Below are 23,327 nucleotides of genomic sequence, written 5' to 3'. Positions count from 1 at the left end.
ATACTGCCACTCTCCCAGCCTTGCTAGACACAAGTTAACCCTGATGTTGTGCAGAAAGACAGTTTGACAAATGACAGCAAATGACAGCCTCTGTAATTCCCTTTCATTGCAGATGTTCGGAGCAGTAATGAAGTTTTGCGCTTTGCATTTATTTCATTACCTATTCATTAAAGCTGCGACCAGAAAATAGAGTTGCCATGGAGATGGCTAGGAAAATTCACATAACATCCCATATGAATGTTTTCTGTTTACTCTGGTGCCAAGAGAACACCCTCCTCCCCTCTCCTTCGCAGCTCTTCCGCACCCTCACCCTCTTTTTGTGCCCTTCCCTACCATTCTTATAAATCCCCCCCACTCTCTCTCATGAAACAAATTTGAACTGATGCAATGAGCTCACATTAGGACGTGTGTTTATTTCTGCTCAGACTGGTTCAGTACAGTCTCATCCTCCAGACAAAAACTGGACATGCTCATTTTAGGCTGAAATGAGAAAGAGCCCACTCTACTCAGAGAGCTGTAATTTAACAGCAGTGCTATGTGGTCCCACTACTCTGTCTATCCCTATGCTCTCTGTAGGACATGGCAGCCAGTCTGCATCCCCTGCCAACCCAAAAGTCCTTGTTACCATGTGCCTAAGCTCACCAGAGCCTACAGATAAATCATGCAACTGTTCCCATCATGGAGGAAGTTTTCCCAGTCAAGTTAAGAACTCCCTAGCTAGCCTCTATCTGGCATTGCTAGCCTCCCACGGAAGGTGTGTGTGTGTGTGTGTGTGTGTGTGTGTGTGTGTGTGTGTGTGTGTGTGTGTGTGTGTGTGTGTGTGTGTGTGTGTGTGTGTGTGTGTGTGTGTGTGTGTGTGTGTGTGTGTGTGTGTGTGTGTGTGTGTGCAAGTTTGTGTGTGCATGCACACGTGAGTGGATGTAACCATCTGTGTGTGCATGTGTGTGGCTTGTTAGCTGTGGTCTTGTCCGAGCCGGTGCCTCATGTCCCAGTTGGAGGGCCGATTGGTCTGGCGTGTTTGCTCCAGGCGGGATAAAACACTGGCTCCTACTGCACATCACACACCCACTTGTTTTTCATAACTCCTCTCCATCTCCTTCTTACTAAGGTAATTAAGAAGCAGCTGTGCATGCAAAACCACTTGTGGGTGGTGTGTAGGCTAATATGGCCTTATGTTTACTGTAATAGCTAGATACATATACAGTACTATGGATATTTCAACCTAAGGGGAAAAATAGAAAGAAAAACATGACCTACCTATTTCAAGGATGGATTAATCCATCACAAACACACAGCATATGAAAAAACATGTCAAAAGGTGTGCAGCCTGTTAGTTAACGGACAATGCAATTCGCTGTAATCAAGTAACAGGATCCCTTTTCTTCAGGTGAATCATATAATAGTTGTCATTTTCCATTTGGGTTATGTGGGGTGTTCCCTGTTTAGTATCTGTGCCTGATGGAACTGTTCGCTTTCGTCTTTGTATTCGTTATTTTTGTTTGAGTGATTTTCTATTTTTTTTGTCTTTAAAAAAAAACAATTTACCCCCTTTTTCTCCCCAATTTCGTGGTATCCAATTGTTAGTAGCTGAGACGAAGGTTGAAAGTCATGCGTCCTCCGATACACAGCGCGCGCATCCAACCCGGAAGCCAGCCGCACCAATGTGTCAGAGGAAACACCGTGCACCTGGCAACCTTGGTTAGCTTGCACTGCGCCCGGCCCGCCACAGGAGTCCCTGGTGTGTGATGAGACAAGGTTATCCCTACTGGCCAAACCCTCCCTAACCCGGACGACACTTTGCCAATTGTGCGTCGCCCCACGGACCTCCCGGTCGCGGCCGGTTACTACAGAGCCTGGGCGTGAACCCAGAGTCTCTGGTGGCACAGCTGGCGCTGCAATACAGAGACGAAGGTTGAAAGTGATTCTTGACAATAAAGATCATGAACACTTTCCACGCTGCGCTTTGGTCTCATTCCGACGACAGCCGTTACAGAGGCTTTGTTATAGATAATGTCTAAATTACATTGCATGTAATTACATTAGTATTAACTATGCATTAGTTGCCACTCCTGTATATTATACATTTCTAAATATTGAAATACATTTTTTTTTTTATCAGATTAAAAAATATATATAAAAATGTATCAAGATGTTCATCCAAAAACATATTTCCAAAACAATTCTTGACAAGACAAACTATCCCCCCACACACTGTAAAACAAAGCCAATGGTCTCTCCACAGCATTGTTCCCTCTGATTTGCTTTCCTTATTACAGCCAATGACTTCTGGCCATTTCCGCGTGTTCATTTTACAGAGCACCCCTGAAGACTTCCACATTTCTACTTCCCTCGAACCTCTCTCCCTCCTAAGTAAACCGCTGCCTCACAACAATTTAATCCCATGACCCAAGACTGTTAAACCTATCCAATTTTACAGATTAGGAATGCAACACAACTCTGCTCCCTATTCTGATGCTATTGCATGGGTGTCTATGGGAGACACACCCAGTTAAGTAGACTGGAACTGACCATTTGTTTTTTTCAATGATAAAGGCATGGGGTGAACTGCCTTCGTTTATCCACCATCGTTTGAAGTGTCTCAAACAGTCAGATCAAAATGTCCCACAAACTCAGACGTAGGCAGTCGCGTTCCCCTGCTCAGGCATTGCATTGCATCAACCAATGGTTGCATGGCACGCCATTGACTGTGTCATCGACTGACAGATTGCTATAACATATGATGTGGTTAGAGGAAACTTAAAATTCCACAGGCATGTGTCAGTAACAGCTTGGCAGAGGAACAAAGCTTTATTTATTCTTTTCAAATTTTCTGGTGGCCTACTAGATAGATATTGCCTGTGATGTACGTGACAAATTGAGGTTGTCTTAATCCTTTGACTCAGAAACTATTTTAGACTCTTTTTGAGTTGTTTACCTCATTTGAGCAACACCCCTGATAGTTCCATTAACCTTGTTTAATCAAGCTTTAAAGCTGGTTGGCTTCCTTTGAAATAACACTCACGGAGAACATATCAATTATCTTTCTCAAAATGGAAACAAGCAAAATGTGACTTTCCTTTCAAAACAATGTAATTGCAATTATCTCTGAGTAAGAAAGGACATATTCCACATCACATTTATTATATCCTCTCTCAACGGGTTCTCCATTGCTACTGAACCTCTCTGTCCTTTAAAAGTCAGGATTGTGGAAATCATAGTAAAGGAACAGGATACCCTCACTCTAAACATATTAATCTAACAGTCGTAATGAGACTGGATTTGGAACGTATCTACCTCTCATTAACGTGTGAACTGAACTCTCTCACACCTGCCAAAAACTTCAATATTGAAACCCAGTTAGTGTTTCATCTTAAGGAGGAGCATGAAACATGTTGCTGTTTTGGGAGAGGGGCAATGAAACACATGTGGCAAGAAAACAAAAGAGAGAAACATGGGGGGGGGGGGGGGTCTGTATCTCTTAGATGGCTCTTTGAAAGTGTCAGAGTTCAGATGTAGGATTTTAATTTGAGCCAGTTTGCTACAGCGGGAAAATAATCCTGCAGCCAACAGTAAATGTGAGTTATTATGTTGATTATAATGAATATACCTTTTTGTGGGGGTTAATACATTTTTCGTTCAAAGTGGAAGTGACGAACTTTGGACGCCTTTTAAAAACTCAAATACACTACAAGTTTGCATTCTCATTAACAAAAGAGTTTTCCAAATGAAGATCCTACATCTGTAGTTATCATGCGTTGGACTCCATGACGTGAAACCAATCCTGAAAACAAGGAGTGTGGTAAACCTGCATTTCTCACCACATAGTGCAGTCTAAATATGAATGTTGAGAGATGTGGACCGACTAATAATACTGTTGGATTTAGACTCGAATGAGCACCTGCAAAGCAAAAGATAAATAAGGTACACACACACATACATGCACGCTCACACATGCACCCAGGCAAGCACATTCTCATGCATTTGTGAAGGTGGTACTATTATTGTTTATATTCTGTTAAACTACTGCTAAACTATTGAATCTAAATGGTTCTCCCGTGAGTTAATCCTTGTTATATTCTATGCATGTGTGGGTGTTTGTGTGTGGGGACTTTAATGTGTTACTGAAGTGCAGTGGGGTTAAGACACAGTTCTACCCAATCTCATAATGAGGGATTTCAAAGTAAAACTTCAAGATTACTCCCTAATCCTTCTCACGAAGAGATGTGGGGAGAGATACAAGCCAACATGGGAACATGGATACCAGCCAGGTCATGTACGGTGTTTGGCTGCCCTCAGAAATGATTGATGTTGATGGAGCTACAATGCTTATTAAAAACGAAGACTGGGAATGAGCTTGAGAAAGTGGTTGTTTTATGGACTTTAATGTTCCTCTAAAACGAGTGCTCTATATGGGAGAGAGTAAATAAACTGCAGGCTTCCCTTTTTGTGTGCAAATAAAAGAAAAGGGAGAGGATAACACAATATAAGCTGCAGAGGGAGACTTAGACTGAGGTAAAATATTCATTCAAATGAGGTAAAGTGTGGAGCGGCATAAGAAAAGCCTGTTTTTAAAGATTAAACATAACCCTTGAAGGTGTTATTGTATCCCCATAACCAAGTCAGGACTTGGGCAGACATAAAACCATTATCCCTCTCTGTGAGTTACTGCAATAGTCCCTCAATTTACTACCACAATCACAAGCCACCCATTCGCTCTCCAAGTTAGAGACTTGCTTTGCATTTTGAAAAGGTGAAACACTCAGATCTCTGCCAGGAGGAAAGTAAAAAGGGAGAAATTCATGTAATCCGTAAAAATGTGGAGTTGCACATTACAGATCCTAAGGGTAGGTGTCACGCCCTGGCCATAGAGATGCTTTTATTCTCTATTTTGGTTAGGGTAGGCATTCTAGTTTATTTATTTATATGTTTTCTGTTTCTATGTTTTGGTCGGGTATGGTTCTCGCCTGCAGCGAGGGTCCCAAGGCCGGGGCCTGCAGCGAGGGTCCCCAGTCCAGAGGCGCCACCAAAGTGGGGGGTGCCAGAGGTGGAGCGGGGTCTGCGTCCCGCACCGGAGCCGCCACCGAAGTAGATGCCCACCCGGACCCTCCCCTATAGAGTCAGGTTTTGCGGCCGGAGTCCACACCTTTGGGGGGGGGGGTACTGTCATGTCCTGGCCATAGAGAGGCTTTTATTCTCTATTTTGGTTAGGCCAGGTTTCTTTATTTCTATGTTTTCTGTTTCTATGTTTTGGCCAGGTATGGTTCTCAATCAGGGACAGCTGTCTATCGTTGTCTCTGATTGGGAATCATACTTAGTCAGCCTGTTTTTCCACCTTAGTTGTGGGTAGTTGTCTTTGTTAGTGGCCTGTATAGCCCTAGTAAGCTTCAAGGTAGTTTTTGTTGTTTCTTGTTTTGTTGGCGACATTTTAAATAAAGAGAAAATATACACTCACCACGCTGCACCTTGGTCCGGTCATTTCCCTGATGACTTTCGTGACAGTAGGGCTTAGTGTTGTGTTGAATGGCATGTTTACAGTACCTTGCTCTGTAAAATGAAGACAAGATGACAGATGCAGTACGTTGGTGTAAATCTTTGTCAACAATAATATTTTTTTCTATCCGATATATGCGTGATCCATTGACCTGTGTGTGCGTGTGTGTGTGTGTGTGTGTTAAGGGAGGCAAGACGCGCACGAACGGTGCTATTGGTTTGTATGGGCTAAAGATACTGTATTACCTAGGCCCTATTTTAAATAACACAGCACATACTTGTTATGAGACATGATAATCAGCCTCATATTCCACATTATGGTGTGTGAAACAATATGTACTTGAATATTTATCCTAGCTTTTGTTTTGCTGGTGTTTTTTCTCATTGTGCATTATTGTTGTAATGTTGACGCAGAGAGTCAGGAAGCAGGTGCAGTTAGTGAGTTTAATATGAACAAACAGAACAATAAAAAACAGGAGAAATGTCTGACAAGGAACATAAGCAATACTGCCTGATAACTGATAACAAAAAAGAGTGCTTATATAAAGGGTAAGTCATCAAGGAGTAACGAAGTCCAGGTGTGACTGATGAGACGCAGGTGTATGTAAAGATGGGTTGCCAGGACCTGTGGTTAGTAGACCGGCAACGTCGAGTACCGGAGGGGGAGCGGGAGTAGACGTGACAGTACCCCCACCCCCCCACCCCCAACGGCAGCATCAGCCAGAGGTCCAGGAACAACCGGCCTGAGGAGGGAAACATGAAAAGATTGTGAGATCTGGTAGTTAACGAGGAGTTGTAATCTGTAAATGACCTCGTTGACCCTCCGGAGGACCTTGAATGGCCCCACAAACCGGGGACTCAGCTTCTTACAGGACAGGCAAAGCGGGAGGTTCCTGGTGGAGAGCCAGACGCAATCACCAGGATAGAACCTGAGGGCCTCACTGCGGTGGCGATCCAGCCTGCTCTTTCTGACGGCGGACGGTGCGCTAGAGTCTCACGTTGGCATCGTTCCATACCTCTTCTGCGCGCCTGAACCACTCGTCCACTGCAGGAGCTTTGGTCTGGCTTGGAGTCCAAAGAGCCACCAAAATGTTGGTGAAACCATCAGATCAGTGACGAAACCAATGGACAGATTAGACTAAGCTGCGGCACGGGAAGCGGAAGGTGTTTTCCTGCTGGAGCGTGCAGAGGAGATTTAGATTGAGTACATACTGAACATAAGTTGACATAGTTTGCAACATGCTGCGCCAAAGTGGGCCACCAGTATTTCTCAGAAAGGGATTGAGTGGTGCGGGTGATACCTGGATGGTCAGCGGTGAGGGATGAGAGTGCCCAGGTCAGCCAAAGATCTCTGACCCCCTTGAGGACGTAGATGCGCTCCGGGTGGCAGGAGTGGGTTTCCTCTCCAGAGCCTGGCACATCTACATCCTTAAACACGGGGCCAACGATACGGGAGGACCGATTGATAGGCTGGAAGACACTTACACGGCCCTCCACTGATGTGGAACCAAAGGATGCTGGAAAGCAGGTCCTCCGACATCCTGGTCCCCACGCGGTAATCCTCCTCTCTGACCAGGAGATAGTGGGATTATGGAGTTGGAGCCATGGGAGGCCAAGGATGACTTCGTGCACGGGTGTGGAAGTGATGAGGAAGAAACGGCCTTCCTTGTGCTTGGGTTCCACGGTGAGGATGAGTGGAGATGTGACGTGGTAATAGTGCCAGATCCCAATGGTCGCATATCCAACACTTGGACCAGAAACAGAGAAGAGAGAGGGTATGAGGTGATGTGCATGTCACACCTTGATCTGTTTCACCTGTCTTTGTGCTTGTCTTCATCCCCCTCCAGGTGTCGTCTATCTTCCCCATTATCCCCAGTGTATTTGTACCCATGTTCTCTGTTTGTCTGTTGCAAGTTTGTTTTGTTCGTCAAGCTTACCAGCAGTTTCCCCTTGCTCCTGTCTTTTTCTAGTTTTCCTGGTTTTGACCATTTCCGCCTGCCCTTCCTGCCGTTCTGTACCTTGTCACACCACCCTGGATTTGTCACACTCTGACCATTATTTGCGTTGTTTGTTTCTATGTTTTGTTTGGTCAGGGTGTGATATGAGTGGGCATTCTATGTTGTATGTCTAGTTTGTCTATTTCTATGTGTTTTGGCCTGATATGGTTCTCAATCAGTGGCAGGTGTTTGTCGTTGTCTCTGATTGGGAACCATATTTAGGTATCCTGTTTTGTATTGTGGTTGGTGGGTTATTGTCTATGTGATGTTGCATGTTAGCACTCAGTTTCTTTAGCGTTCACGTTCGTCTTGTTAGTTTTGTTTTAGTGTACGTCGTGTTTTTCCGCCGGTTAATTAAAGTATGCATTCACACCACACTGCGCTTTGGTCTCCTCAATACGACGATCATGACAGGATTATTGACCTCTGTCTGCTTGACCCCAAGACTGCCTGCCGTTCTGTACCTTTTGGACTCTGATCTGGATTACTGACCTCTGCCTGCCCTTGACCTGTCGTTTTGCCCCTGTTCTAGTAATAAACTTTTGTTACATCGACACTGCATCTGGGTCTTCTCATGAAACGTGATAGTGCAGGGAGGGTGCAAGGGCCTGGTCAATAAAATTCTCAGCCACACCAGAATCCACTAGAGCTGAAATAAATTACTTGTATCATTCACAAAGAAGTTGTCCTATGTCCTAACCGACTTGCCAAAACCATAGTTTGTTCACAAAACATTTGTGGAGTGGTTGAAAAACGAGTTTTAATGACTCCAACCTAAGTGTATGTAAACTTCCGACTTCAACTGTAGGTGTGGCATTGGAACAGTAATTGAGCCCTATAGACTTAGGTCGATAATTGAGCCCATAATTTAGCCTAACGGTCTATATACCTCAGCTTGCTTGAGGCTAACGCACCAAACATCTCCCCTCACCTCTTTATCATACCTATGCCTTCTTCCCCTCTTCTCCTCCATCTCCCCCTCTCTCTCCTTTCAACACAAACATATGCTCAGTCTCCCCTTGAGACTGCTCTGCTGTTGGTTTTGCCAGCCTAAATGTTTGGGCTGTTTCCCAGAGCAGACAGTCAGACAGACAGACAGAGGTGCACAGCAGTGGTGTGAAGTACAGAGGTACAGATAGACAGACTCAGGGGCAGGGCCTACACACCTAAAGGGTAATACACAATTAGCTGCATCACCACACTCCACGGCTAATTAGACAGGACAGGCTGCAGCTGTTAAGGCAGGAAGGAGGGTAAGGGGGTGGGGGGGTTGTTCCCGTTTTCAAAATGTGCTTTTCATTGAATATTTAGTGTCGTTATTTCCCTCTGTGACTCTATCTATCTATATATATATATATATATATATATATATATTTATATTTATATATATATATAAATATTTCCTTTATCCTCTGAAACATTTTAGCTGAGTCATGGGTCAAGTATTTTATTACTTCTGGGACAAATACTGTTCAAGAATAGATTGTATTAGTTTGTATCCGTTTTACCTTTCCTTTTTAAATATCTTAAATGTTAAAGGAAAATGTTATGCTAATATAGTACTAGAACACTAAAATGTGGTTTAACCATTGGGCCTACACCAGCTCTCTGTCGTGAAGTTCTGACATTAATGAAATGCACAGTGGTTAAAAGGTTCACGGGCCTTGATCTGCTCTTATTCCCCTTTTGATTGTAAAAACATATTTCTGAACATAATATTCCAGATCAGAGAGCATATCATTAGACCCTTAAATAACCAACATTATGAGCAGAGCTGATTCCTCGCTGCCTCTGGGGTGGGTCGGGTATGTCTTGGTGCTGCTGTCAAATTGGGAAATTAATTTGAGCTCACTGTATTTCACAAGCGGACTAATTGCCCTCACTGTTCATGCCCTCTACCATCCATCCGTGCCATGTAACATTGTTTTCAATGCAAATGTTCTAGAATTCTATTTCAATGCAGAAAGGGTCTGCCTACAGGAAATGAACAGGAAACTAAATATTGCATGTTTAAAACATGACATAGACATGACTGCAGCTGCAGTGGATGCCATACAAGTTGCAGGCAATGAGTGGAGCAGAGAGATGCTGAGCTTACACTTGCTCTCTCTCTCTCTCTCTCTCTCTCTCTCTGTCTCTCTCTCTCCCCCTCTCACATACACACACACACCACAGTAGAGAGACCGTGCAGATGAAGAAAACACACCATTGCTGGGTGAGTTTGGGGTAAGGTTAGACTCAGATAAGAGAGAGAGAGAGGAGAGAGCAGTCAGTCTTCCATGGGCTCTAGTGTAAAACAAACACATCTGTTCAAAATCCCTGGCAATAAATCAAATCAAAATTAAATCAAATGGTATTTGTCACATGCGCTGAATACAACAGGTGTAGACCTTACAGTAAAATGCTTACTTACAAGCCCTTAACCAACAATGCAGTTTCAAAAATATACCTAAAAAAGTAACAGATATGAATAACAAATAATTAAAGAGCAGCAGTAAATAACAATAGCGGGGCTATATACAGGGGGCACTGGTACAGAGTCAATGTGTCAATGTGCGGGGGGCACCGGTGTCGATGTAATTGAGGTAATATGTACATGTAAGTTGAGTTATTAAAGTGGCTATGCATAGATGATAACAATAGCTGCGTTATTGGTAAAACATTAAGCCTATGTGATATGTTCACCCCCCTTCTACTTCTACTTCTGTATTCATCTGATCAGTCCAATGGGACTGGGAAATAAATATCCGCTAATCGAATTCATTAATACTAACACTGATTCATCTGCTTGGATGCAGACATGTCCATACTCGCCCCTCACATGACACTGAGATTGAGGGCCAATAGGGATGATGTTATCAAACAGATTTGGAGCATTGTCTTTATGGCTATTTGTTTGTTCACATTGGTTAGAAATGTATCTGTCCTTATCTGATATATGGGTGATCCATTGACCTGTGTGAGTGTGTGTGTTAAAAGGGAGGCGAGGCGCGCTCGTAAGCGCCATTGGTTTGTATGGGCCAAAGCCCCGCCTCATTAAAAAGGCGAGAGAAAAAAGGAAAAGAAACTGCTACACACCCCTCTCTCAATTCTTGCAGGAGGGATATAATAGGAAGGAGTGTGTAGGCTTACAAACGGTGCCGCAATCAAGCATAGGATATTTTAGAGGAAAAAGCGACATTAGGAATCAATTATTTCTGCTACGGAGATCGGTCCCATTGCTCTAGGATTTAAGTTTTTGTGGCATCTAAAGGTGGATCCATTAATATCGAACAGGAAGCGGTCTTGTATGATGCTATTTTCGGACGCATAAAGCCACCGTTTGAACTTCTCAATAAACATCTGATCGAGGTAGGACGAAATAATTTTCTAATGATTTCGAAAACCTCAGTTGTTCAACCGGTGTAGTTTTGAAAGCGATCTTTTGTCGCTTGTTGGTGCCCATGTGTGTCTGCGCCATCAAGAAGTGGAGTGACTAGAGAGGGAATTGTGGGGTGGGCAATTCCGAGGACATATTTAGTGAAAGGGAAAAACATTGCATTAGTAAAGACATAATGCTATTGTGGCTACGTCCTGTCAGTAAAGTAATCAACTATGACCCTCAGTCATACCAACACAACAACCAACTTTGGAACTCCCAACAGATTTAATAGAATAATAGGTGAATAAGAGAGAACAGAAGAAGGATTCCATTTTAATTGGCAGCGCCAATTTCAACACGTTGAGGAAGTCTGTTTTAGCCGTTTCACATTATATGATTGGATAGAAAAAAAGTTATTTAGAAAAAAGTTAAACATCTCAAATCATTTCAATAGTCCATGAAAACAGATAAGTGTCACCATTGCAGTGGTTGAGCTTTACTTTAAAGGGGCAATCAGAAGTTGCTACATACATGTTTGGATCATAAATTAATATGTACCCATTGATTCTTGAAGAATATAACTCATAAATGCCTCATGAGCTTAGTTCAGCTGTCGTTCCCCATCAGAAACCAAAATATAAGCTTGCTTTACACCATTTGTAAAAAATGCTAATATAAACAAACACTGTATAGCCTCAACATGGTTCAAACGATACGTTTTATATCATGAATCCTTGCATCTATAGCTCTGTCTATTAATTTTAGAGTGGCTCCATTTCTCCAGCCCCATCCCTCAGCTTTTTACAGAAACCATGGTCGGAAGGTCGCTTTGTTTCAGCTGCTGATTGGCCCTTTAACTTGAGGTTTACAAGTTAGATCTCTCTCTCCCTCCCACTCTGTCTCTCAGTTTTATAGCATGCATCTACTGCATACTTCACAGATGGAAGCAGGTGGTTTGATTTTAGAGGGCCACATCTCTTCTTCCAAGGCCCTTGGATTCAGCTTTTGTCATTGATATTACAAAAGTATCCCACATAATCACTGAAAACTAATCATGTAAGGAATTCAGACTCTCTTCATACAATGATTACTGTTATAGGTGCAAAGCAACAGAAGCTCTAGTCTCTCTCCATTCCCCCTACTTCACAATTTATCATTATCTTGTTAAAGGGCCTGGTGGGGATTGGTATGAAAAGATAACCTTTTTTCAATTTGGAGGCTTAAGTGGAAGGAAGGTCCTTGGGAGAGGGTTCTTTTGTTTTGGCGTGGAAGGAGTGGGGACTGTGGCTGTATGCAGATGTGCTGCTGGTATCTAACATCTGCTCTCCCTGTGGGTATTGTCATGGCGCCAGCCTGTGGTGAAAAGGCCCCTTCAGTAAAGCCCTAATGACCCTGCTGCCCTTTCCTCTCTAGGGGAAACACTTTGGAATGAACTTGAGACCTCTGTTACCTTGCCCTATTTAAGTCTTTTAGGGTGGGTCGAGCAGATTTCCGCAATATGCGGCCTGCGGGCCTGTGATTTTATTTGGCCCCCCAAGTTTTCTGAGCAAGTTTTATTTTTTATTTACAGAACCTTCACAAAGTATTCATACCCCTTGACTTATTCCACATTTTGTTGTTACAGGATTCAATATATTTTTGTTCCACCCATCTACACACAATACCCCATAATGACAAAGTTAAATATATTATTAGACATTTTTGCAAATGTATTAAATTAAATATAAATATCTAATTTACATAAGTATGCTAACCCCTGAGTCAATACTTTGTAGAAGCACCTTTGGAAGCGATTACAGTTTTGAGTCTTTCTGGGGAAGTCTCCAAGAGCTTTCCACACCTGGGTTGTGCAACATTTGCCCATGATTCTTTTCAGAATTTTTCAAGCTCTGTCAAATTGGTTGTTGATCATTGCTAGAGAACCATTTTCAGTTCTTGTCATAGATGTTCAAGCAGATTTAAGTCAACTGTAACTCGGCTAGCGCTGTTGTGGTGACCGTATTACCGCTACACTGGCGGTCATGAAGGCAGCCAAATTCCATGTGACCGTTTAGTCATGGCTTCTCCAAGAGCTGATGCTGCTGATGGTCATTAGAAGCCTACCAAACTTGCTAACTGCCTGGTACTCAGCACTCTATTGTCCCTCTAATTACTATGACATCAATGCAAATTGAAATCTAATCACTCACTTCATAAGAGCCACTTCATAAGAGCCCATGAGCTCATGTTGCACAACAATTCTATAGGCTATGCAATAGTGTGAGAAACCGGAGAGATGGCCTCTATTAAAAAGAGGAGGATCCCATTAGCTTTTTATAGACTAAGCCTACTATATTTATTTCCTAATATTAAGCACATTGCTTATTTTTACAACAGGAGTGTAGCCTACCTGACTGGCATGAAAATGAACCACGGGAAAAGCATCCTCCATTCGCTTTTTAAGTGCGTAGATGACATTCATTTTCCCCCTTGCCCCTGTTTCGAGACAGGTGCATGATAATGATCTATTCGAAATCAAAATAAATTTCACACACATTATTTCGTATATGTAAACACAAAATTAAATCAAGAATAGTCTGATGGGGGAGCGGTTTGGGTGCTTCCACATTGCATTTTTTTCCCACCCCCAGTTTTATAATTGGAATGTGATACAAAACGAAGCAAGGGTGTGCTTTAGGACCATGCAGACGCCTCCAAGCGGTTGGGTAGGCTGTCAGGATTATTTATCCGACTGGGGGGGAAAAAATATATATACAGTGGGGCAAAAAAGTATTTAGTCAGCCACCAATTGTGCAAGTTCTCCCACTTAAAAAGATGAGAGGCCTGTAATTATCATCATAGGTACACTTCAACTATGACAGACAAAATGAGAAAAAAAAATCCAGAAAATCACATTGTAGGATTTTTAATGAATTTATTTGCAAATTATGGTGGAAAATAAGTATTTGGTCAATAACAAAAGTTTATCTCAATACTTTGTTATATATCCTTTGTTGGCATTGACAGAGGTCAAACATTTCTGTAAGTCTTCACAATGTTTTCACACACTGTTGCTGGTATTTTGGCCCATTCCTCCATGCAGATCTCCTCTAGAGCAGTGATGTTTTGGGGCTGTTGCTGGGCAACACGGACTTTCAACGTCCTCCAAAGATTTTCTATGGGGTTGAGATCTGGAGACTGGCTAGGCCACTCCAGGACCTTGAAATGCTTCTTACGAAGCCACTCCTTCGTTGCCCGGGCGGTGTGTTTGGGATCATTGTCATGCTGAAAGACCCAGCCACGTTTCATCTTCAATGCCCTTGCTGATGGAAGGAGGTTTTCACTCAAAATCTCACAACACATGGTCCCATTCATTCTTTCCTTTACACGGATCAGTCGTCCTGGTCCCTTTGCAGAATAACAGCCCCAAAGCATGATGTTTCCACCCCCATGCTTCACAGTAGGTATGGTGTTCTTTGGATGCAACTCAGCATTCTTTGTCTTCCAAACACGATGAGTTGAGTTTTTACCAAAAAGTTATATTTTGGTTTCATCTGACCATATGACATTCTCCCAATCTTCTTCTGGATCATCCAAATGCTCTCTAGCAAACTTCAGACGGGCCTGGACATGTACTGGCTTAAGCAGGGGGACACATCTGACACTGCAGGATTTGAGTCCCTGGCGGCGTAGTGTGTTACTGATGGTAGGCTTTGTTACTTTGGTCCCAGCTCTCTGCAGGTCATTCACTAGGTCCCCCCGTGTGGTTCTGGGATTTTTGCTCACCGTTCTTGTGATCATTTTGGGGTGAGATCTTGCGTGGAGCCCCAGATCGAGGGAGATTATCAGTGGTCTTGTATGTCTTCCATTTAATTACTCCCACAGTTGATTTCTTCAAAACAAGTTGCTTACCTATTGCAGATTCAGTCTTCCCAGCCTGGTGCAGGTCTACAATTTTGTTTCTGGAGTCCTTTGACAGCTTTTTGGCCTTGGCCATAGTGGAGTTTGGAGTGTGACTGTTTGAGGTTGTGGACAGGTGTCTTTTATGCTGATAACAAGTACAAACAGGTGTCATTAATACAGGCAACAGGTGGAGGACATAGGAGCCTCTTAAAGAAGAAGTTACAGGTCTGTGAGAGCCAGAAATCTTGCTTGTTTGTAGATGACCAAATACTTATTTCCCATCATAATGTACAAATAAATTCATTAAAAATCCTACAATGTGATATTCTGGATTTTTTTCATTTTGTCTGTGTGTACCTATGATTAACATTACAGGCCTCATCTTTTTAAGTGGGAGAACTTGCACAATTGGTGGCTGACTAAATACTTTTTTTGCCCCACTGTATATACATACATACAGTTGAAGTCAACTTAAGTTGGAGTCATTAAAACTCATTTTTCAGTAATTGTTCCAACAATTGTTTGCAGACAGATTATTTCACTGTATCAGAATTCCAGTGGGTCAGAAGTTTGCATACACTAAGTTGACTGTGCCTTGAAACAGTTTGCAAAATTCCAGAAAATGATGTCATGGCTTTAGAAGCTTCTGATAGGCTAATTGACATAATTTGAGTTAATTGGAGGTGTACCTCTGGATGTATTTAAAGGCCTGCTTGACATCATGGGAAAATCAAAAGAAATCAGCCAAGACCTCAGAATTTTGTTTTGTAGACCTCATATTGTCTGGTTCATCCTTGGGAGCAATTTCCAAACGCCTGAAGGTACCCCGTTCATCTGTACAAACAATAGTACGCAAGTATAAACACCATGGGACCACATAGCCGTCATACCGCTCAGGAAGGAGACGCATTCTGTCTCCTAGAGATGAACGTACTCTGGTGTGAAATGTGCATATCGATCCCAGAACGATAGCAAAATACCTTGTGAAGATGCTGGTTGAAACAGGTACAAAAGTATCTATATCCACAGTTAAACAAGTCCTATATCGACATAACCTGAGAGGCCGCTCAGCAAGGAAGAAGCCACTAGTCCTAAACCGCAATAAAAAAGCCAGACTACGGTTTGCAACTGCACATGTGGACAAAGATGGTACTTTTTGGAGAAATGTCCTCTGGTCTGATGAAACAAAAATAGAACTGTTTGACCACAATGACCATCGTTATGTTTGGAGCTAAAAGAGGGAGGCTTGCAAGCTGAAGAACACTATCCCAACCGTGAAGCACGGAGGTGGCAGCATCATATTGTGGGGGTGCTTTGCTGTAGGAGGGACTGGTGAACTTCACAAAATAGATGGCAACATGAGGAAGAAAAAACGATGTGGACATTTTGAAGCAACATCTCAAGACATCAGTCAGGAAGTTAAAGCTTGGTCGCAAATGTGTCTTCCAAATGCACAATGACCTCAAGCATACTTCCAAAGATGTGGCACAATGGCTTAAGGATAACAAAGTCAAGGTATTGGAGTGGCCATCACAAATCCCTGACCTCAATACCATAGAAAATATGTGGGCAGAACTGAAAATGCGTGTGCGAGCAAGGAGGCCTACAAACCTGACTCAGTTACACCAGCTCTGTCAGTGGAAATGGGCCAAAATTCACTCAACTTATTGTGGGAAGCTTGTGGAAGGCTACCGGAAAAGTATGACCCAAGTTAAACAATTTTAAAGGCAATGCTACCAAATACTAATTGAGTGCATGTAAACTTCTGACCCACTGGGAATGTGATGAAAGAAATCAAAGCTGAAATAAATCATTCTCGCTTCCATTATTCTGACATTTCACATTTTTAAAATAAAGTGGTGATCCTAAATGACCTAAGACAGGAATTGTACGACGATTAAATGTCAGGAATTTTGGAAAAACTGAGTTTAAATGTATTTGGCTCAGGTGTATGTTAACTTCCGACTTCAAATGTATATAACGTAGGTTCGTGACGTAATGACTCCACGTAAAATTTGTCGCTACACCTGCAACAGCATTCCTAACCTAGCCCACAATGTCTGCTGTGTGGATCGAGCAGTCACAAATCGAGCAGTCATTTGAAAGAGTAAGAACATTTCAGCGAGACAACTCAGGCGAAATCCATTAATGCCAAAATAATTAAATGAATTTTCCTTGACAATCAACCGTTGTCTGTCGAGGGTGATGTTGTCTTTCACGACTAGTCGAGCACCGGTACGCACTAACGTTACCAGGTGTGCTATTGTTCAAATCAAATTGTATTAGTCACATGCGCCGACTACAACATACAATAAAATTTGATCTGAACAATAGCGCACTTGGTAATATTAGTGTGTACCGGTGGTTTTACCTTACAGTGAAATACTTACTGAAGAGCCTCTAACCAACCATGCAGTTAAAAAAAAATCCAGATAAGAATTAGAGATAAAAGTAACTAAAGAGCAACAGTAAAATGATAATTGCGAGACTATAAGCGGGGGTACCGATTCAATGTGTGGGTGCACCGGTTAGAATGTACATGATGGTAGAGTTATTAGAGTGAATATGCATAGATGACTACAGAGAGTGAGAACCTCTCTCAATGGTGCAGCTGTTTAACATTTTGAGGATCTCAGGACCCATGACAAATCTTTTCAGTCTCCTGAGGAGGAATAGGTGTTATCGTGCCCTCTTCACGACTGTCTTGGTGTGCTTGGACAATGTTAGTTTGTTGGTGATGTGGACACCAAGGAACTTGAAGCTCTCAACCTGCTCCCCGTGAAGCTCTCAACCTTCTCCCCGTCGTTGAGTTTGGGGGCATGCTCGGTTCTCTTTTTCCTGTAGTCCACAATCCTCTCCTTTGTCTTGATCATGTTTAGGGAGAGGTTGTTGTCCTGACACCACACGGTCAGGTCTCTGACCGCCCTATAGGCTGTCTCGTCGTTGTCGGTGATCAGTCCTACCACTGTTATGTCACCGGCAAATTTAATGATGCTGTTGGAGTCATGCCTGGCCATGCAGTCATGAGTGAACAGGGAGTAGAGGAGGGGACTGAGCATGCACCCCTGAGGGGCCCCTGTGTTGAGGATCAGTGTGGCGGATGTGTTACCTACCCATACCACCTTGGGACGGCCCTTCAGGAGGTCCAGGGTCCTGTTGCAGAGGGAGGTGTTTAGTGCCTGTGTCCTTAGCTTATTGATGAGCTTTGAGGGCACTATGGTGTTGAACGCTGAGCTGTAGTCAATGAATAGCATTCTCACATAGGTGTTCATTTTGTCCAGGTATGAAGTGCAATAGAGATTTAATCATCCCTGGATCAGTTGGGGCGGTATGCAAATAGTGGGTTTCTGGGATAATGGTGTTAATGACCAGCCTTTCAAAGCATTTCATGTCTACAGACGTGAGTGCTATGGGTCGGTAGTCATTTAGGCAGTTCACCTTAGTGTTCTTAGGCACAGGCACTATGGTGGTCTGTTTGAAACATGTTGGTGTTACAGACTCTGACGGGGAGAGGTTGAAAATGTCAGTGAAGACACTTGCCAGTTGGTCAGCGCATGCTCGCAGTACACGTTCTGGTAATCCGTCTGGCCCTTGGCCTTGTGAATGTTGACCTGTTAACTTCTTTGATATAGGGGGCGCTCTTTTAATTTTTGGATAAAAACGTTCCCGTTTTAAACAAGGTATTTTGTCACGAAAAGATGCTCGACTATGCATATAATTGACAGCTTTGGAAAGAAAACACTCTGACGTTTCCAAAACTGCAAAGATATTATCTGTGAGCGCCACAGAACTGATGCTACAGGCGAAACCAAGATTAAATTTCATGCAGGAAATGCCCCAGATTTTGAAGGAAGGCGCTGTGTTCCAATGTCTCCTTATATGGCTGTGAATGCGCAAGGAATGAGCCTACACTTTCTGTCGTTTCCCCAAGGTGTCCGCAGCATTGTGACGTATTTGTAGGCATATCATTGGACGATTGACCATAAGAGACTACATTTACCAGGTTCTCGCTTGGTGTCCTCCGTTGCAATTATTGCGTAATCTCCAGCTGCGTGCATTTTTCCATTTGCTTCAGAGGAGAAACCCAACTGCCACGAATGACTTATCATCGAATAGATATGCGAAAACACATTGAGGATTGATTCTAAACAACGTTTGCCATGTTTCTGTCGATATTATGGAGTTAATTTGGAAAAAAGTTTGGCGTTGTAATGACTGAATTTTCAGGTTTTTTTCTTAGCCAAACGTGATGAACAAAACGGAGCAATTTCTCCTACACAAATAATATTTTTGGAAAAACTGAACATTTGCTATCTGAGAGTCTCCTCATTGAAAACATCCGAAGTTCTTCAAAGGTAAATGATTTTATTTGAATGCTTTTCTTGTTTTTGTGAAAATGTTGCCTGCTGAATGCTAGGCTTAATGCTATGCTAGCTATCAATACTCTTACACAAATGCTTGTGTAGCTATGGTTGAAAAGCATATTTTGAAAATCTGAGATGAGTGTTGTTAACAAAAGGCTAAGCTTGTGAGCCAATATATTTATTTCATTTCATTTGCGATTTTCATGAATAGTTAACGTTGCGTTATGCTAATGAGCTTGAGGCTATGATTACGCTCCCGGATACGGGATTGCTCGACTCAAGAAGTTAAAAGCTCTTACTCACATTGGCTGCGGAGAGCTTGATCACACATTCTTCCAGAACAACTGGTGCTCCCATGCATGTTTCAGTGTTACTTGCCTCGAATCGAGCATAGAAGTAGTTTAGCTCGTCTGGTAGGCTCGTGTCACTGGGCAGCTCTTGTCTGTGCTTCCCTTTGTACTCTGTAATGTTTTGCAAGCCCTGCCACATCCGACAAGCGTCAGAGCCGGTGTAGTACGATTCGATGTTAGTCCTGTATTGATGCTTTGCCTGTTTGATGGTTCATTGGAGGGCATAGCATCATTTCTTATAAGCTTCCAGGTTAGTTTCCCAATCCTTGAAAGTGTCAACCCTAGCCTTTAGCTCAGTGTGGATGCTGACTGTAATCCATGGCTTCTGGTTGGTCGACCGATTATGATTTTTCAACGCCGATACCGATTATTGGGCCAAAAAAAATCCGATACCGATTTATTATTATTTTTTTGTTTTGTTATAATGACAATTACAACAATACTGAATTAACACTTATTTTAACTCAATATAATACATCAATAAAATCAATTTGGCCTCAAATAAATAATGAAACATGTTCAATTTGGTTTAAATAATGCAAAAACAAAGTGTTGGAAAAGAAAGTAAAAGTCAAATATGTGCCATGTAAAAAAGCTAACATTTAAGTTCCTTGCTCAGAACATGAGAACATATGAAAGCTGGTGGTTCCTTTTAACATGAGTCTTCAATATTCCCAGTTAAGAAGTTGTAGTTATTATATGACCATTTCTCTCTATACCATTTGTATGTCATTAACCTTTGACAATTGGATGTTCTTATAGGCACTTTAGTATTGCCAGTGTAACAGTATAGCTTCCGTCCCTCTCCTCGCTCCGACCTGGGCTCGAACCAGGAACACAACGACAACAGCCACCCTTGAAGCAGCGTTACCCATCACTCCACAAAAGGGGAACAACTTCTCCAAGTCTCAGAGCGAGTGACGTTTGAAACGCTATTAGCGCGCACCCCGCTAACTAGCTAGCCATTTCACATCGGTTACACCAGCCTAATCTCGGAAGTTGATAGGCTTGAAGTCATAAACAGCTGCTAGCAAACGCACGAAAGTGCTTCTTGAATAAATGCTTACGAGCCTGCTGGTGGCTACCATCGCTCAGTCAGACTGCTCTATCAAATCATAGACTTAATTATAACATGATAACACACAGAAATACGAGCCTTAGGTCATTAATATGGTCGAATCCGGAAACTATCATCTCGAAAACAAGACGTTTATTCTTTCGTTCTTTTATCTAATGGGTGGTCTAAGTCTAAATATTCCTGTTACATTGAAGGTTGTGCAATGTTATGTCATAATTACCTACAATTCTGGCAAATTAGGCAGCCCAAACACTGACTGCGTGCAATTAATGCAAGAGAAGTGACACAATTTCACCTGGTTAATATTGCCTGCTATCCTGGATTTCTTTTAGCTAAATACGATACGCACCGCATCGATTATATGCAACGCAGGACACGCTAGATTAACTAGTGATTATGATTGATTGATAAACATTTTTAAAAAAAAAGTTTAATGCTAGCTAGCAACTTACCTTGGCTTACTGCATTCGCGTAACAGGCAGTCTCCTTGTGGAGTGCAATGAGAGGCAGGTGGTTACAGCGTTGGACTGCAAGATTGAATCCCCCGAGCTGACAAGGTAAAAATCTGTCGTTCTGCCCCTGAATGAGGCAGTTAACCCACCATTCCTAGGCCGTCATTGAAAATAAGAATGTGTTCTTAACTGACTTGCCTAGTTAAATAAAGATTAAATAAAGGTGTAAAAAAAAATAGGCCAAATCGGTGCCCAAAAATAAGCTTGAAATCGGCCCGAATTAATCGGCCATTCCGATTAATCGGTCGACCTAGTATGTACGTAAGGTCACTGTGGGGAAGACATCATTGATGCACTTATTGATGAAGCCAATGACTGATGTGGTGTATCCCGGAACATATTCCAGTCTGTGCTAGCAAAACAGTCCTGTAGCTTAGTGTTTGCCTCCTCTGACCACTTTTTTATTGACCTAGTCACTGGTGCGTCTTGCTTTTAATTTTCGCTTGTAAACAAGAATCAGGAGGATAGAATTATTGTCAGATTTGACAAATGGAGAGCTTTGTATGTGTCTCTGTGTGTGGAGTAAAGGTGGTCCAAGAGTTTTTTTTTCCCCCTCTGGTTGCATATTTAACATGTTGATAGAAATTTGGTCAAACTGATTTAAGTTTCCCTGCATTAAAGACCCTGGCTACTGGGAGCGCCGCCTCTGGATGAGCGTTTTCTTGTTTGCTTTTTGCGGAATACAGCTCATTCAATGCTGTCTTAGTGCCAGCCTCTGACTGTGGGGGTGTGTAAACAGCTACAAAGAATACAGTTGAGAACTCTCTTAGTAGGTAGTGTGGTCTACAGCTTATCATGAGATACTCTACCTCAGACGAGCAATAGCTCGAGACTTCCTGAGATATCGTGCACCAGCTGTTGTTTACAAAAATACATAGACCGTCGCCCCTTGTCTTACCAGACGCCTCTGTTCCATCCTGCTGGGACATCATATAACCAGCCAGCTCTATGTTGATATTGTCGTCGTTCAGCCACGACTCCGTGAAGCATCAAATGTTACAGCTTTTAATGTCCCGTTGGTAGTTTAATCTTCCCAATAACTCTGTGATTTTATTCTCCAAAGATTAAACATTTGCTAGCAGAATGGAGGGGAATTGGGGATTTATTCGATCGCCTACGAATTCTCAGAATTCCCATTACGCAGATCACGGGGATCGGGGCCTGTTCCCGAGGAAGCAATATATCCTTCGCGTCGGGCTCGTCAGATTCATGAAAGGGAAAAAAACGATTCTGCTAGTCCGTGCTGAGTAATTATACTCCTGATGTCTAGAAGTTATTTTCGGTCATAAGAGACGGTAGCGGCAACATTTTTGGTACAAAATAAGTTTAAAGAAAAAAACAAGTTACAAAAAAACACAATCGGCTGGGGGTAAAACGCCTGCCTTTTCCGGCACAATCTTACCAGATGTTACCCTACCGGAGTTACACAGCAATTGCTTCACTGTTATTAGCTTCATGACATACTATGGAACGCCATTTGGAGCTTTGCATGTCAAAAAAGATGCACATCAAATAACAATATTTGACGTGTTGAATAAACTTTTAATTTGACACGTCAAATAACACAGTTCTATTATAGAATGTTGTGTGTTCTGAATTTGCCAGTGCAAGCCAAGCATCACCACTACTATCAGTAGCACTGTCAAATCTGTACAAAAAAGTCTGCAAACACTGGCCAAGAACAACATATTTACAATACCATGTTGGTAATAAAGCATTATTTGTTCTAACGCAACCTCTGGGGTAGCTTGCTTGCTCTAGCTTGGTACCTAGCTTGCACCAATACAACCAGCAAGAAACCAGTAGAAACTGCAGTCATTTTCACTATTCTTAGGAATGATTTAGGAATCCTTGTGAGTAAGTATTAGCTAGGTTGCCACTTGTTGTTCGCCTACTGAAATTGAACTTCATTTCATGAAAATAAATAGTTGGCCAGCTACTTAACCCTGTTGCCCAAAGCTAATATTATAAGCAGCCAGTTAGCTTCATCTGGCTAGTGAGGCTTGACCTGACCGGGTTATGTGTTGTGAAGCTAGGATTAGGCACAATAGTGGCATTTGTGGGGGTGCCTTCAAAATAAAAGTACCTATTTGACAGTGATGCATATTTAGACTAGATAATGTTAAACACGGTTGGAATGTGAAGCAATGAAATGGGGTATCAGTCTACTTGGTGACACCCACAGAACACAACTGTGAAGAGTTTAGGCAAATATTAGCTTTGTAGCTCTTATCGTGGGACTGTGACTGTATGAAATGTCCTCCCCAGTCAGCCAATTGTGTGAATTGACTTT

The 23,327-nt window shown here is 42.4% G+C and overlaps 1 protein-coding gene across 2 annotated transcripts in view; it reads left to right on the top strand.

Moving 5' to 3' along the window:
* The first annotated feature begins 10,558 nt into the window (after window positions 1-10,558).
* LOC115113204 (C-terminal-binding protein 2) overlaps window positions 10,559-23,327 on the top strand; it is a 131,752-nt gene continuing 118,983 nt past the window's right edge. Inside the window, exon 1 of one of the 2 annotated variants that reach the window (XM_029640581.2) lies at window positions 10,559-10,838. The gene's annotated coding sequence lies outside the window, so the exon portion shown is untranslated. Of the gene's footprint in view, window positions 10,839-18,982; window positions 19,086-23,327 lie in introns of those variants that run through there. The other variant, XM_065012789.1, reaches the window with a different exon arrangement.

This window comes from Oncorhynchus nerka, linkage group LG28 (genome assembly GCF_034236695.1).
Source record: "Oncorhynchus nerka isolate Pitt River linkage group LG28, Oner_Uvic_2.0, whole genome shotgun sequence".
In the NCBI taxonomy this organism is placed as follows: Eukaryota; Metazoa; Chordata; class Actinopteri; order Salmoniformes; family Salmonidae; genus Oncorhynchus; species Oncorhynchus nerka.
Note: the sequence above shows the minus strand (reverse complement) of the source record. Positions and strands in the feature narration are given on the sequence as shown.